Below are 16,743 nucleotides of genomic sequence, written 5' to 3' on the forward strand. Positions count from 1 at the left end.
TTGAGGCCAATGTGCTGAAGCAGTTGTTCTAATATGCAAGGTAAAATTGCCTGTTTTGTTTTGCAATGGGAATATTCTTGGTCTATTTTATATCTCAGTAACTTAAACGTACCGCTGGAGCATTGCCAAAATCTTCTATAATTTGCATACGTGTTTTTTCTCCTTGTTAGAAACTTCACTGATATCAACTCATTTCTTCAACAATATGCTCAGAAATAAAGTCAAGTGCCTCTCTGTCACCTCAATATGGAATCCAGATCCAATGCATACTGTTGACTGTTGCAAGATGCTTACAGAATGGATGAATGAATTTGAATTTTTTTCTATGCAGCTTTCCAATAGCACAGATGTTTCTTAACTGGAAAGAATGTTTGGGTTCATGGCACTTTCCCTTGTTTCCATGGCAACTCAATACACAGACACGTGCAAACACACATGAACATCCTATTAATACTCTTCTGATCTCACAGATTTCTTCTTTATCAATGAAACACTCGGCAGCTTCTGCAGTAATGAAAGCCTCAGACAAACTTCTCATTCTCAGAGTAACTCACAGCAGAAAAACATTCAGGGAACTTTTCCCTTCCATTGTGATCTTACATCATACATTTCAGAATCTCTTTGTGTCAAGGTCTCCTGTCTCTTATAGCCTCATAAATAAAGAATCCTGAGTCCACCTTGCAGTGGCCTTTCTGCATTGCAATGCTCTCCTTCTGGTATTTCCAAAGAGAAGGAAATAACCTGGGAGGTTGGTTTGCAGAATCACACACACAATCACAGAACTGTCCTGGTTGGAAAAGATCTTTTAAGATCATCAAGACCAAACATTAACCTCACTCTATCAAGTCCAGTACTAAACCACAACCCTCAACACCACATCTATGGAGCTTTTAAACCCCCCCAGGGATGCTGATCCAACCATCTCCCTGGGCAGACAGTTCCAGTATTTAATAACCCTTTCAGTGAAGAATTTTGTTTGAATATCCCAAAGATAGAACTGTTTGCATATGCATGTCTATTTCCTTCCAAGAGTACTGGTGGCACTTTGGGCTCAAGGCAGGGTATTAGCAGCTCAGCAAGCCCTGAAGGAGCCAATCTGTATAACTCGCATGGCTGCACCTGACACTTAGCATGGGACCACAGCTGAATCTCTTCTCTCTGTTTCATTCTGAAACTCATTTCAGAACAAGTAAAGCCCAGGCACAAAAATGATTTGTCATGCTCAGCACTCTGTGCTAAATTCACATTTATACCCTCTAATTCTCAACTGTAACCCTCATTGGAATTTGCTTAATTGTTGGGCTTTTAAGAGCTAGGGGTCAGGTACAGACACTGAATAATGAGCACAAACTGCAAAGGCAAAGTAAGAGTCTGACCAGTTCTGCTCTTTCTCTGCAAAGTGAGACATGACAAAGAAGGGAGGCAGCTGGAAACTGGGAGATGTTTTGAAAGAAAGCACTTGGAATCACTTCTGATTTATTGTTGCTTCCATCTATCTGATTTTTTTTTCCTCTGCGTAACAGAAAAGCCAGAAAAGCCTGATGATTGCCATTATTGCCTTGGGTTTGTGTACTTGTGGTTCCCCCACTGAATGTCAGTGTTTTGTGGGTTTTCAGAGTACATCAGGCTTTGGACCAGAGTTGGTTCTTTCCTCTTTAAATATCCTGTTTGTGACCAAAAAATTAAAAAAAAAAATAAAAAAGAGAATGGTGGTTCACACAAATCTGGTCAATCTGGAAATCTGCCATTTTCAAAATAAAATCTCCTTTTAAAATACATGTCAGGGATATTTGCAATAATATCAGGTTAAATGGCAATGCAAACTCAAGGCAAGGCAAATCCAACCCAAGTGTCTTCCTCAGATTTCACTTTCACCAGCAATGGCCATAAACATGATTTACCTCCAAGCTTAATGGTGAGCAATTAGGCTGAAGTGGGACACCGCTTCTGCTGCACCCTGCTCAGCTTCGGGGCTGATTTAGCAACAGTTGTCTGTGTTTTATTAGCTAGAGAACATGGTACAGTTCCGTTAACATCTGCCCAACATCTCTGCATTTTACAGCAGCAACACAAGGGAATGTGGACCACTTTTCTGTAAATTAACCCAGGATGCTCCCCCTCCTCTGCATAAGTATTCAGAGCTGTAGTGTACACAGCTCTGTTCTATCCTAAAGAAAACCCAGAAAAATCATTCATCTTACTTGGTAGATCCAAAGTTGCATTATGTCACCTCTTCTTTTTAAGCAGATTTTTTAAAGAGCAAGATCTTCAGTAAATGCTATGGGACCTTCCTAATTTCTATGGGAGCTCCACAATCTTATCCTAAGGAAATATTTTATATTTACAATTCCCTGAATTCATGCACTCCCTCACTTTTCACGATTGCTGCTTTTAATTTGCACACCATGGAGCCTTAATGAGTTTAGGTTATTTTGTATAACAAGCTCCTATATATAAATGGTTTATAAGGGAGACTAATAAATATTTAACAGGCATTTAAGTGTGCAACAGACATGTATAATATGTCTTAGAGAAGGCTATAACAATTCATAGAAGGGTTATGAATACTGGTAAGCTCTGGCTTCTAAGTAACCCACTGGGCAATGTGATTCTGTGATGATTTTATTAGCAGGTTATCCAGTTAATAACATTTTTATTAATGACTAAGTCTTGGTAAACCATTTAAAATGGAATCCTGTTATTACAAGAAAGCAATTCTGTGACCTATCCCATTGACAGGTATTAGGGAGAAATTTGTAGGTTTGTTTTTTAAATGCCACTATCCTCTTGTGAAGGCTTGAACTGCTGCTGGAACATTTCCAATGCAAACAGCACTGCAGTGTTATTCTGGGATTTGAGCATTTTATCATACCTCCTTAGGGTTAAATTCTGCTCTAAGACACATAAATTTAAGTCTCATAGGAGCCACTGGAGCTGCTTGCTGTGCATATTTCTGCATGGAGGAGTGCACAACTTAGCCTTTTCATTTACAGAGCCATTAATTAAATCACTGCAATTAAATATCAAATCAAATCGCACTAAGATAATATGAAGCACACAGGAAGGCAAAATCAGAGTTTGTATTAGGGTTAATGGGAGCTACACGTGGTTAAATTTTAATGCACTTCTCTGCAAACCATGCCCCGAGGATGTAGCTTACTTAAACTGACATACACAAAAACAATGTTTATTTATGCAAATATTTTTTACCTTGTCCTAGTTTTTCTATCATTTCCAATTGTTTGTGTGTTCTCCTGTTATTTTTCTGGTAAGGCAGGTTACTCTCAGTGAAATGGAAAAGCTTTCTAAATGACAATTTCTGATCAACTCAGAGCACCACAAAATTACTAACTTGCTGTTAGTCCATAGGGCATGTGTTTCATTCAAATCCCATCAAAATTATGATTTTCTGCTTTATTTTCACTCTAACTCTGTTCTAACTAACTGATAGTAATGACGGTGTCAGGGAAAAAAAACCAACAAAATAAATAAATTTTTTTAAAAACTCAAAGGAATATATAAACCCTTTTTCTCCACAATCACACCCACACAGCTGACAACCTGTAGCACTGTGGTACTACAGTCAGTGGTACTGACAGACCCACAGTCCCACCAGCAGCAGTGCCTGTTCTGGGGTCCCCTCTCCATACACATCCCAGCAACCACATCCCCCGGGCAGCTGGTAGCAAAGCAGGAGGTGAGCTCTGTCACTGCAGAGGTTTTGCATTGCCTTGGAAACAAAGGGAATCCCTTCAAAGTTCTGATTTTTTGCCAGAGCAAAAGGGAAAGGACCAAGGTTTTGGTCCCTTGTGCTGTTGGGAGCGCGTTACAGCCCAACAGGAAAAGGAAATGGAGAGGCGGAAACCCTCCTTCAGGAGCCATGCAAACCTCTTACTGGAAAATCAGCACTGAAATGGAAAATGGGATTGCATCAGACTCCTTGTAGATTCTTAGTGTGTTCTCAGTTTAATGGTTTTTGGGAGATTTTTGCAGCAGAATTTAAAAAAAAAAAAATAATAAAATTTCCTTATCCACTGATGAAATTAGAACAGAACTTTGTGTACCCATAGCTCCAACTGGAGAAAAACATCAAGAAGATTCAATATTTATGTAGTGTTTCATGGAATTTCAATAGAAAATCCAGTATAATTTCCCAATTAAAATCACCTACTAGTTGACTTATATCCATTACTATTATCTCAAGCCACTGTATATTGAAACTGTTCACACAACAGTGTGATGTGACCACACATAGGTTAATAATTAGTAATTACTGTCTAGACAATTCACTGCTAGCTATAGCTGAGTGAATATAATGAATAATTTATTTGATGAATTTTACATTCCCTTTCCTCTTTGTGAATTTATCAGAACCAGTTTGGAAAACTTGAAAATGCCCCCACTTACCAGAATTATTTTCTGTGAATAATTCTTAACTTGAATATCTTAAAAAAAAACCCCAAAACAAACAAACAAACAAAAAAACCCAATCAAACAAAAAAAAAGCCAAGCAAAACCACTATCCCAAGATGTGATTTGAATTCACATTAGGAGATATAAGCAATGGCAACCATTTGGATTATTGTTCTTTTTTTCTTGAGCAGATAGTCATGTAACTAGGAACAATGGAAAAGTACAGTTTAAAAAAACAAACAAAAAACCACAGCAAAATAAAAAACAAACAAACCCCCAAACAACAGTTTGTAGTGATTTTGGCATACAAGTTATGCAATTAAGAAAACAACTTATGCAACTTATAAGCAATAACTGACCCTAAATTTTAAATGGCAAATTTGCAACTGAAAATAACTGATAAATAGGAACCTCTGTGAATGCTATTATTTGTACTATAAAACCTCAAGCATGCTTCTGGGAATTTATCATAGTACTTCTAGCTGTGTGGTAGATCTCTAACACACATCTTTTCACAAACAACCTGTCTGGTCATCTCCTGTTCACTGGAGATGCTGTTGTACAGCATCAGTCCCTGGGAGAGCCCAGACCTGGCGGCTGGGTGGGAGTTTCCAGTGTGGCTGAGGTTTTAGTACAGGATCCACCTGTACACACACTGCCTCCCAACCTCACCAGGATGAGCTTCTGTGCCTCATCCTCTTGCCAGTGTAATTGGGCTGATTTGGACATACACGCCTCACTGAAAGCACACTGAAAATACCCTTCTTAAGTATCTGGAAGAGCCACAATTTACAGAGAGGTGTCTAACAGAGTTAAACAGCAACATTCGTCCAAAAATCGCATAAATTACTATCTGCAGCTCCTGGTTTCTTAATAACTTTCAGAAATCCAGCCATGAGGTGCTCTTGAAAATTTCATCTCAAATTCTGTGAAGTGTAACTCTCAGTCACAGGGCTATCACACTTCATAGGGCTGGTGTTTCACTTAAATTGCTGTTCCCTAGAAACCAGATAATATTACATGGTAAAAATTGCTGATTTTTATTGGCAGAGTTAGACTTGAGCTGGCAATCTAGAGGCAAAAAGCTAAACAACCATTACGGCTCTCTATTCTAGCACAATTTAGTGGTGTGTTTTTCCCTTTGAAATTTGCTCTTCATTAGGTAAGCTTCAAAATGGAGGCTGAAACAATGAGTGTTTTTACCTCTGCAGCAGATCAAATGCATTTTGACACCCATACTCTAAAAAAGAAATGATACATTAGAGGCAGAGTGACTTAAACCTCTAACAACACAGAGTACATCAACCTGTTAACCCATGCAAGGCAAGCACTGCAAATGGCTCCATGTTTTCTTCCTATCAAACTGCAATTTTTGTGCCTCCTCTTTCCCAGAGCCAAGCCAACACCACAGGAATTAGCTTGCTTCTAAACATAAGGAAACACGAGGAGAAGGGAGACACACAGGAATGGGGATGAATAAAGTGCAACTTTTGGATTATATTCTCTGCCTTTTTCCTCATACTCCTGACAGTGCTCAGTGTGTAAATTCTGCTGCTGCAGGGGCTGAGAAGAGCAGGTTTGGGCTCTCACCCCAGCTCCAGTATAGGAGCCACTCCAGGACTGGTCTCCTGGCATTAAGGTTTGGGGCAGAGGCATTCCCAGAAGCTGTGGAAAGCAGGCTGGACTGACAGGAGTCATTGCCATTTCAGTGGATTTACTAAGCCAGAAATAGGAGGTCCCAAAGATAATGCAAAACTCAGTTAGCTTCTCCCTGTCCTTGACCACAGATTTCAGTGTATTTCCAATATTTCGTCCCTTGAAATATGATGGGATAATTCCTTCCCCTCCCCACACCAGGGAATGCATTTGTAACCTCTCAAATAACCTGGAATTTGCAACACCTGCTCCTGTCTGCCCTCATCAGTCCTGACACCCTCACTCCTACCACCCCCACGAGGGAATCTTGTCTTCTGCCTTGAACTGATCTTGAAAGAGCTCCCAGATAAATGCCAACCAGAATAAAATGCACTTTTGCCTTCCAGCTCCATGGGAGGCAGAGTTGTGAAACTGCTAATTCAAGAACTTCAGAACTGAGCAACACAGAAGATTATAAGGCACCACGTTAGAGTATCTTGATTACCTTCATAAAACTGTAGCTTAGCATTTTCAGTAAAGCTGAAGCATCTTTGGAAGAAATTTCTTTATACACAATAGCTGTTTATAGGCTACATTACAACTTCTAAAGCTCTCTGTTTGCTGCTCTGCTCCACCTTTATGGTTCTATTTTAATTGAATTAAAAAAATAGAAATTACATGTAAAATAATTCCTAAGCCTAACTGATAGTGGGGCCTTGTACATCAGAACAAACCACATTAAGGTCAATGCCAGCTTTGAACAAGAGTTGTGTTCCATACAAATGACTGCTTTGTAAGAAAAGCTTTCAGAGCAACGTGTACATAAAAAATGTAATACAGCATCTGTTTGGCAAGAACACAGTCTGTTTGCATAAGCTAAGAGCTATAGATAGCACCCTTACATGTACACACAGTACAAGATTAATTAATGCATAAGGGCCTCAACTTGCTGTAAATCTTATAAATACAGGCTGACAATTAAATAGTCCTAATAAGACTTACTCTCCAGCTAACAGAACAGCTCAAAAACAAATATAATTTTGTTCACGTGTGCCCATTATATTAATGTGCTGATTTAATTAACAGTAATTTCAGGATCTATGAGATTTCTTCTCTGTTTTACAAATGATGCCCTTTTGATGAAGGCTTTAGTTCAAATTACTGGCCAATCAGCTGTAGATGAAGACTAGAATGCTAAGTTAATTGGCAATAAAACCAGAATGAGCACTCTGGAAAAAATTACAGATGAGCCAAATTATTGGGTAATTGTTAAGGAAGAAGAAGAGTCTCATTTTAGGTAGACAAAGTAAAAGCTTTGCAGCTCCCTCCAGCACACTGTGTTTCCCTGATCTGGGTCCTGCTAATGCCCTGAACTTCTCACAAAAAACACTCCAGGTTGGCTCAGCTCATACCTCTTGCAATCTATCTGTCAAGACGTTTGCTGTGCCCTTATTCCTGTGCTGCAGAAGGTCCCCACCCATGACAATCTGCCAAGGGATCCCCCCATCAGCTTGCTCTGAGCTCCCATCGCCAAATTTTTCATAAAGCTTAATGAAGCAAACCTAAAAAGCCCTCCAGAGGCAGCACAGCCACATCAGCTCAGTGGAAGAGAACCTCTTAGCATTTCCCTTGCACATTTATTATGGAACCAGCTACTTCTAACAAGATTTTAGTGCCTGTGCATCGTTGGAGAAGGTTTTCTAAGAACAGTCACTCTCCACGTAGCCTGAGATCACTGTGGCTGCAAGAATGATGGATGTCCTCCTCCTCCTGATCTATGGAGAGCATGTTAATTGTTCCAAATACAGCTTTATTTGGATACATGTCACCAAAGATGCTTGTCCTGGTTTGGGCCAGGATAAAGGTATTTGTCAATTAACTCTGAATAACACTTTCTTTCCAAAGACAGGAATGTGCAGTGGAGAACTCAGGCACCATTGGTCTGATATTCAGAAAGAAGTATCTCTGGAGCACTACACTTCCAATAAGGAGACAGAAAGAACGTGGAAGTGGCAGTGCACAAAGCCTCTGGGTCAGAGAGATTTATCCCAGAAGCAGACACAGCATTGCCCAGGGAAGATGAGGCCATGCAGCTTGCCAGCAAAGCACAGGGACACATCCAGTGCTTAAGAGCAGAAGTTGGGAGAGATATCCCCTTTATCTGTTCCTAGCAGTTGCTTGCCTGGATGACCATAAATTAGTTCCAAAACTGCATCTTGCAGCAATAAAAATGAAGAAAAGCAATGCCAGACTTAGGGCATTCATGGGAACATTACCTACAGACAGATGCCAGAGTGGGATCACAGCAGGCATTCCCACAGCATGGACAATTCTGTCCCATTCCTGGTGACAGAGAGATGGATTTTCTTTTTAAGAGAAACACAGGACAGAATCAGCCAGCTTGCTATGCTGGAAGGGCCTTCATTTATTGGGGTAATCATTAGCATTCATCCAAACTGCAAAAAAAGTAGCAATATGTGGTCAAATCACCACAATATTGGTAAGCTTCAGAGTGATTTCCAAGAGAAGGATTAGTGAAAAATGCTGCCTTTAGGATCTGATCCTGTGTAGCTTGCAATAGGATCTCTGAAGCACTTGGCACCAGCACTCCCTGCATATCCATTACTGGTTTGGACTATGGTTGTAATAAGTATCAGCAAGGGTATCTAATTTCATGAAAGAAAATTATTGGTTGGCAGTGGAATAACATGGTGCTTTTACTCAAATAGGCAAAAAACATGAGGATAAAATCCGTCACATAAGCTCTAGCTATTGTCATTCAATGTTTATCACCCAACACAGTTGAATACAATTCTTATCTTTGATGGATGTGGCACACAATAGCTGTTTTCTTGAGTGTAGCATAAATATTAATAGTATTCACAGAGCTTCTTAAAATTTGTCATGTCACATTACTTTCCTGGAAACACTTAAAATGCCATTATTTTGTCCCACCAATAGCAAATGTCTTTTAGTTTCTGAATTATTTCTCATTCCCAAAATTAAATGGTAAGAGTATGTTTAACTGAACAGAGGGAAAAAAGGATAATGGTTCACAATAAGCAACTGCAAGACCCAGCTCAGATGCTCAGATGTTCAGAATGAGCCTGAAAGGAAAAAAATGGGATATCCTTTGAAAAATACAGTCCAATTAAAACCATTAACATTACCAAAATTGTCCTGCTCTGTCATAATGATAAGGGGCATCTGCACTTAAGCTAAAATGTTCTTTTTCAAAATTAAGTATTTGCACAGTATTTAATCAAGTTTAATCAAAATGTTAGTTCTACAGGAAAAAATGTTTTCCTGCTGTTACACAATATTGATCAATCCAAAATAGTTTTTCTGAATATCTGGTCACAAAGCATGGGGAACCTCCTGACTTGGCACCAGGAGAGCAAAGTCCATGGGGACAATGCCCATATGTTGCAGGAAGCGAACATCGTTGAGAGCGGGAGCTCTGTACCGAAACTGGATGTAGGAGCTATTGGTGGTCTTGGTTAGCAGAGAGGACTAACAGCGACCAGCCTTGCTCCGATCCTGCTCAGGAATGAACTGCCTGGCTACACCCAGCCTCACCTTTTATTGGCTCTAGGTCTTGAGCATGCTCAGTGGGGCCAGCCCTAACTGAGCACAGGTGAGACTGATCACCGGCCTGGCTCATTTCCTGGCAAGTCCTGGCACCTGTTTCCTACACCCAATAGCTCCTTCTCTTCCAGCATATTTCAGAGTCGAAGTCTTCTCTTTGATCTAATATAATAAAATATTCAGTGGCTTGTATTCTGGTTTGTATGTTTCAAGAAATGTTTTAAAATTTCATCTTTTTCCATAAAATTCATCCTGTGGTTGTCAGAACAGCCTTACAAAACAAAGCGATTTCATTCCGAATGACAATTAATTTGAGGAGAGTAATAATTGCAGCAGATCCTATCTCTGCCATAGGGACATAAAACACTTGCTATGGGAAGAGGAAATATAATAGTATGAAAGAAAAATTTCTTCTTTCTTATTCTATACTCTCTTCAGAGTACTTAATTAGCTTTGAGTTTAAAATCAATCCTTCCAGTGTGGGGTTTTACAGAAGCTCAAGGTTTCAATTTTCCTCCCATTAGTTAATCTTGAAATTTATCCTGAAATCTATGATCTGGGAGTCATAGATTCTGATTTTGTTTTTTAAAAAAATCTGATTAATCCCCAGTGTTTCCGGAATGAAGACCTACTCTATATTGAGTTTATATTTTAATACTTTTCCCGGGAAATTGTCGATTTTGTGAATGACAAAATGATGTCTGTGCAGTTCACTTTGCATGTAAAGTAACCAGAGATTCAGTGTATAATCTAAAGGGCATTGGAAGGCCAAAATGGAAGGTGGAGATTATTTCAAGTAAGAAATACGCAGTTAGTGAGATGGATAAACACATAACTATATTTTAACCTCTAAAAATTCTGTGAATCACCTGGGTTTGCTAGAAATGACTGGGGTTTTATAAAACTGGGGTTTTATAACTGACCCCAGAGAGAGTAAAGAAATGAGGCTGCAAAGTTTGACATTTTCTTATTTTACCTTAAGGTGAAGGTAATTTTTTTTCTAAGTCTGGGTCAATTTCCATCTTGGTGTGAATGTGCTCTTTTAATTGGTGTCTGAATAAAAGCTATATTGCCATTAGCAAGAACTGTTTCGGTAGGAAAAAATAAATTCTTTAAGGGTTTTTAATTTTTATTTTTTTTAAACACTCCCTGTTTGATAGCTGGATTTAACAGTGTTCTACCCAGCCACACGGACACTCAAATTCACATTACTTCAGACATCTTTTAACTTGTACTGAATTAAAATGAATGCACAGAAGAAATCTTTTCCTCAAAGAAGGAGCACAGGAATCATCATGAATGAAACCCTGGCAGAATCTGAATAACAGAACAGGATGTAATCTCAGCAGCCTCCTAGCCAAAAGCTACAAAACAGGACAAACAGTACCAGGAAACACCTGATTTCTAAATTTTAAAATGACTGCTTATTTGACTAGAGGGTGAAGAGGCACAGGAGATTCCTTGCAGATCAAGGCTGGATGTGGATGCATGGGGAGCTCTCTTTTATTTTTGTACCATGGCCTCAGCTTCCTTGAGGGCTCACATATGGCACAGGTACAAATATATATATATACACACACATATATATATGTATATATATATATTCCCAGCACAACCCAGGCACCCAAGTGCTGCCTCTTTTATGCAGGACAGAAAAAAAAAATACATTTTATTTAGTCAATAATATTGGGTAAATCTTCCCACAAAAATATTTTACATTTTCAAATAAAACTTGAAACTGGACAGGCACACAGCTCTTACTGGGAAAGCTCTACCAGGCTATGTCAGCAGTGGACTCCCGATGAATAAAAGCACAAGGCCATGGCATCTCCTCTGCAAATGGGGATTTAGTGGCATTCATCCCAAACTGCATTTATTCTCCTATTCCTTACTGGATACTTGGCAGCCAGAGCTAGAAATACATTAAAAAAACCAAACAACCAAACAAACTAAAAGACCCCAAACCACCAAAAAAACCAACCAAACAACCCACTCTTCCCCTGCATTCCTGATTTTTCTAAAACAAATAAGCAAAGTGTTGCACACAGCAATTCCCTTTCAGTCTGTTATAGAAATATTTTTAAGGTGTATTTAAGGATGATTTTTCTGGGTGTTCTTGTCAGTATGTTTGCTGCCAGCAACTGGAGATGCTATCATTCAGCTTCATATTTAAAAGAAACCTTACAGAATATACATAGCCATCTGTGGTTCTCTGTGATTCACAACATTAGTAAACCATTAGTCAACCAATAGCTTACTTTTTTTTTTGGAGGAAACAAGATTTCTGAACACTCAGATTGAATACTTCAGGATATACAGAAGTATTACAGGCTGAGGGGCTTGAAGTACTGGTGAAATATTGATTGTTGCATTTGAAAACCACTCCAGAATAATGACACTCTGGGAATTACAATTCTATTACTACACAAGAAAGGATCTGTGGCTCATATATCTGAAACACCAGTGCTGCCAGTCACAGACCAAGCCATCTTTTTCCTAGATAAGAAGAGAATGCTGGATATTGGTTTATTATTAAACTTATTGTTCCTCAAGCCTCCAGCCTCAGCTGGAGCTTTCTTATAAAAAAGAGTTGAAATACGTATCTTCAACATCTTTTTCTTTACTTTGACTAAGTTCCTGGTTGCCTAGAAACTCCTTAAAAGACCTCGATTTTTCTTCTTTCTTATTTTTTCCCCAACTGTTAGTTAGATAACGGATTAATGCCATCACATCTACTTGTGACAGAACCCAGGATGACAGACTAAGAACTGCTGACCTCTTTGTTTCTTGCAACCCAGGAGTCAGACCCTAGTGACTACCTTTCCAGAACTATGGAAATTGCAGGTTCTGTCTGTTTAGATCAAGAGAGAGAAGAGTGAGGACAGAATCCCCACTGAATACAACAGATTTACCTGTGCTAGCCATTTCTATAATTAGCAGGACATACACTTCCTCTTCACAAAATTATTATATTGGGACAAATCAAAGCTCCCAGCTGAGATCCAACTTTACAAGGTTCTGACAGATCTGCTGCTTGCCTCAAACACACCTCCTGATGGATCAGACATCACCCAGACTCAGAACTCACATCCTTCTTCAGTGCCAGAAAACTTCCTTTACAATACCCACCTGCAGTGCTTGCTTTTAGCAGCATCCCATGGCAGATTCTTTTCCTGATGTTCAGCAACATAGCAAAATAGTTTAACTAAAAAGAGCTTCAAATATGGCTGTGTTGTTCTACTGCCTATGAAAATGGATCCCCTTTCTCCTTCCTGGGACATTAGTTCCCCACATTCATCTGTACACCAGGTGATGAAAGTATTGATTATCAGAGACATTTATTTTCAAAAAGAAAACCAGATAAGCCTCAGAGGACCAAAGCAGCTGACATTTTCATCTGACACACATGGAATGTTAAACTGATCAGTCCAGATCCTAAAAGGTATTTAGGGACTTGTTTGTACCACATTGTCCTTTTGCAAGATAATGCTCAAGCTGGAAGCCTGCACATTATCTCCAAATCCCCCACCCCTTTGTGGTCTTCAGTGTCATTCCTTTTCTACAAGCAAAATTCCTCAACCAGTTTGTTTGTTTGGTTTTTTCATCTTAATGCTTATGGCAAAGCATTAGCAAACCTAAATATGCCTTCAACTCTTCTCCAAAGAATGGTCCAGGAGTCAAATATTCTGGCTTCTAAATTGCCTTCAAATTAAGACAATAGTCCTCCCAGCCATGCATTTTTACCTATAACCTTTATAAATCCTACCTCTTTTCTAACCAAAACAGTTTTAGAGATAATATGTAATAGTAATGTAGGATTATTTTTAAAGTGCTATTAGGAGTATGAAAAGTGACTTACAAATCATTCAGAAACAGGTGAAGCTGAATAAGGGTGACTTAAGTTCCCTTTAATTTTTCATTCTCATTAAGCTTGGTTTATTCAGGCCTGATTAATCAATATCTGTAAAGTATTCTGAAAATATAAAACTACATAAATATTAAATAATAACAGAATACTTAAGGAAAAAATAATTTGTTCATTTCCTCAGAGTTTAGGAATTAGCTTTTATTTATTTTCCATATGTAAGCAGGCCCATCCAATTCCTTTTAGCTATTGGAAATCATAGAACCATAGATTCATTAAGGTTGGGAAAGACCTGCAAGATCATCACGTCCAATTGTTCTGGCAGTTCCAGGACAATGAATCTTCATCTATTTTATGTGTCACAGTTCACAGAAAATGCATTTAGAATTACTTGCAAAGTTGTACTTACAGAGGGATATACACACAAACTTAATATCTGGGTACCTCATGACACTTTGTCTCAAAACATATATTTTTATACCTTTTCAGCTATACCAAAGGACAGCAACACATACATCCAATTTTCATGCTCAGAAGGGGTGAATTTCCCAATCTAGTCTCATCTACAGAAACAAAACCTTCCAGGAACAGAACACAGGCTACTGGGATAAGCAGGCAGGGAGACTGGTCAGCTGATATACAGGAGCTAGGTAGGGTAGGTATGTGATGCCCAGAATCCTGTCTGATCAGCTCAGCAGAAGTCAGGTTGAATAGCAGACAAAATAAACAATCTGTTTCCCAAACAGTGTAAAACACACACAGCAATACCATCTGGGAGCAGATCCTACAGGAGGCTGGAAACCCTGCTAGGGAGACAAGAAGCACTTTGCACTCTGAAGTGATTTTGAACTGATGCTGGAGTCACCTGCTATGGGGTAATAAGGCCACATTTGGACAAAACACAATCTGGGGGGGGGGTTGGTTGAGTTTTTTTGTGGAAGAGGGTACAGTCTATCTCCTTGTGTCCTTTCACATCTCAAAACATTCCTCAAGGAAAACTAAATGTGTTTTCCTATATAACTTAGGCTGGGTGCACACAGAGGGGGTCAGTTCCTTCTCCAAACTCTCCTCAGCATCCGGGAATGATGGAAATGACAGTGTAGCTTCACCAGAGAATTCCCCACTCTGCTCCTCTGTAATAAGTGCAGAAGGACTGAAGCCTCTCAGCAGGCAGAGAAAGCCCTAAGAAAACTCCACAAAGCTGCAGCAGCAGGGTTAGCACAGCTGTCAGCCAAATCAGGTCCTGAGAGAGCAGCATTGCCTGCCTGCAATTGTCATCCCCCATCTTGATATTTCCTCTTTTCTTTGCCCTGTCAGCCAGGGATGCTCTGCATTCCCATGCCATCCTCTCTCTGCATTTTCCTGTTGTGCACAGAACCTGCATTAGTCACCCAGAAGCAGAGATATGACTTCCAAGAAACAAATCCCCAACTACAGGACTGTGCTGTTTCCATAAGGGTGTAGCACCCTTGGAAATCCCCAACTGTTCCATTAGGAGCTTAAGGATTTGGGGAGAGCTGTCAGGTGATGCAGAAAGCAGGCTCTCATCATTACAAAATCTTGTTTCATTTTTTTCTGATTACTGCAATTTATTTATCTATTTAGGTATTTTGAATGCACTGAGATTTATTATATGAACAATCATTGAAATTAAGATGGATGATTTGGGAGTAATTCCTAATATTCCAAGATCGTATTTTAGTCCTCTTCAAAAAAATGCAAACACCCCCAAAAAAGCCACAATATTTTTACCATTACATAGAAGAAAGAACAGTTGCTATTGCTACACAAAGCACTTCCACTTTTCTCAAGCTAACAAGCTTCTAGTGACTTCCTAATGTCCCTATCGAGGCTTCAAATCTCTGCTCCTTTTCAGTCCCAGTCTGTAGGCATCACAGTTTATCACAAAGCTCTTTCATGGAGTTATGTTGGATAAAATCAGACAAGGAGCAGGCACAGAGCCCAGGTGATGGGTGCTGCCCTGGCCAGCATTTCATCTGTAGACTCTCCCTGGCCCTGCTTCCCTCTGCTCATCTCAAAATGCTCATTAATGCACTGCTGATTTGATACTAAAGGGCTAACCAGAACTAATCTGCAATATAACTTGATTACAGCAAGACTGTCTGTTAATAAAGAGCTGGTTTTTGGTACATAGTGTGCAAAAATCAACTGCATCTTCACTTAGAAAAACCCCAAAGCAAAACAAATGCCTTTTGAGCTTGCTACCAAACATAGGTGTTAAAATCACAAACTTTGATGTCAAGAGTTTCATAACCTCACTAAAGAAAAAAAATTACCACTTTTCATTATGCTACTATTCAAATGTTACCATGAAGTCTACCATGTCTCTATCTAAAAATAAAAAATAAAAAAAATAAAAAATTAAGTAATGAGAAAATAACCCCACCACTATCTCCAAAATCAACACAGTGTGATGACAATAAATTATCTGAGGCTCTTTCAATTTTCTTCTGTTTGTTTAAGAAAGTAGCATAGAAAATATAAACTCATGACCAAGTGCATCAAGAAAGCAGTAGTATTCCAAACCATAAGCAAGAGGATGTCTTTACATTAAAAGCAGCAAAGTGGCCTGCAGAAAGAAATCCACACAGAGTTCATTTTTGTTGTGCAGGATGTCACAGCTAATTTCTCCTCCAGTAAAGCTCTTACTGAACTGACCACAGCCTCCTTACTGCAAAGAAATTTTTCCTCTTCATAACCCTGAGCTGCACTTCATAGAAATCCTGGTGTCAACCACTGACCCACCATGAAGTTTTCCTAATCTCATAAAAACATTCACTCCTGCAAGTCAAGGACTAAATGTTTCCTCAAACCTTAAACTCTCCAAGGATCTCTCTGTTTTTATCTATAAATATTCAATGCTTACAATGAAACAGTGGAGATGCTGAAAAGGAACAGCAAGTAATTTATGTTCAGTGCAATGGTGAAGGCATGGAAACATAGTGGTTTCTGGTCCCCATCTTCTGGGGGATGAAGGTCCAGGAGGTGACCATTTTACAGATACCACCTGTACTCAGAGGCACTGTGCCTTCCCAGCAGGCCAATCTGGATGAGGAATGAGTGTTAAAATACATTTAGTTGGCTCAGGAACTCTGAGCCTCAGGAAGGTGTTTTTCCGAACAACAGAGCATGATGCAGAGAGCAGTTATTTTTTGCTGCTGATTGGGCAATGCAGTGCCAGAACTTGCACCAGTTAGGTACTGTTAAATGAAGCAGCACTG

The 16,743-nt window shown here is 39.3% G+C and overlaps 1 protein-coding gene and 1 long non-coding RNA gene across 2 annotated transcripts in view; both read right to left on the bottom strand.

Moving 5' to 3' along the window:
• Window positions 1–16,743, bottom strand: part of TMEM132B (transmembrane protein 132B) — a 217,246-nt gene that overhangs the window by 48,530 nt on the left and 151,973 nt on the right. The gene's annotated exons all lie outside the window — the stretch shown is intronic.
• LOC139805189 (uncharacterized) lies at window positions 1,553–12,893 on the bottom strand. Its single transcript, XR_011729726.1, has 3 exons — window positions 12,766–12,893; window positions 8,325–8,391; window positions 1,553–1,664 (listed from the first exon to the last, which is right to left on the bottom strand). It is a non-coding gene; the product is annotated as an uncharacterized lncRNA (long non-coding RNA).

Source organism: Heliangelus exortis, chromosome 19 (genome assembly GCF_036169615.1).
Source record: "Heliangelus exortis chromosome 19, bHelExo1.hap1, whole genome shotgun sequence".
Lineage (NCBI taxonomy): Eukaryota > Metazoa > Chordata > Aves > Apodiformes > Trochilidae > Heliangelus > Heliangelus exortis.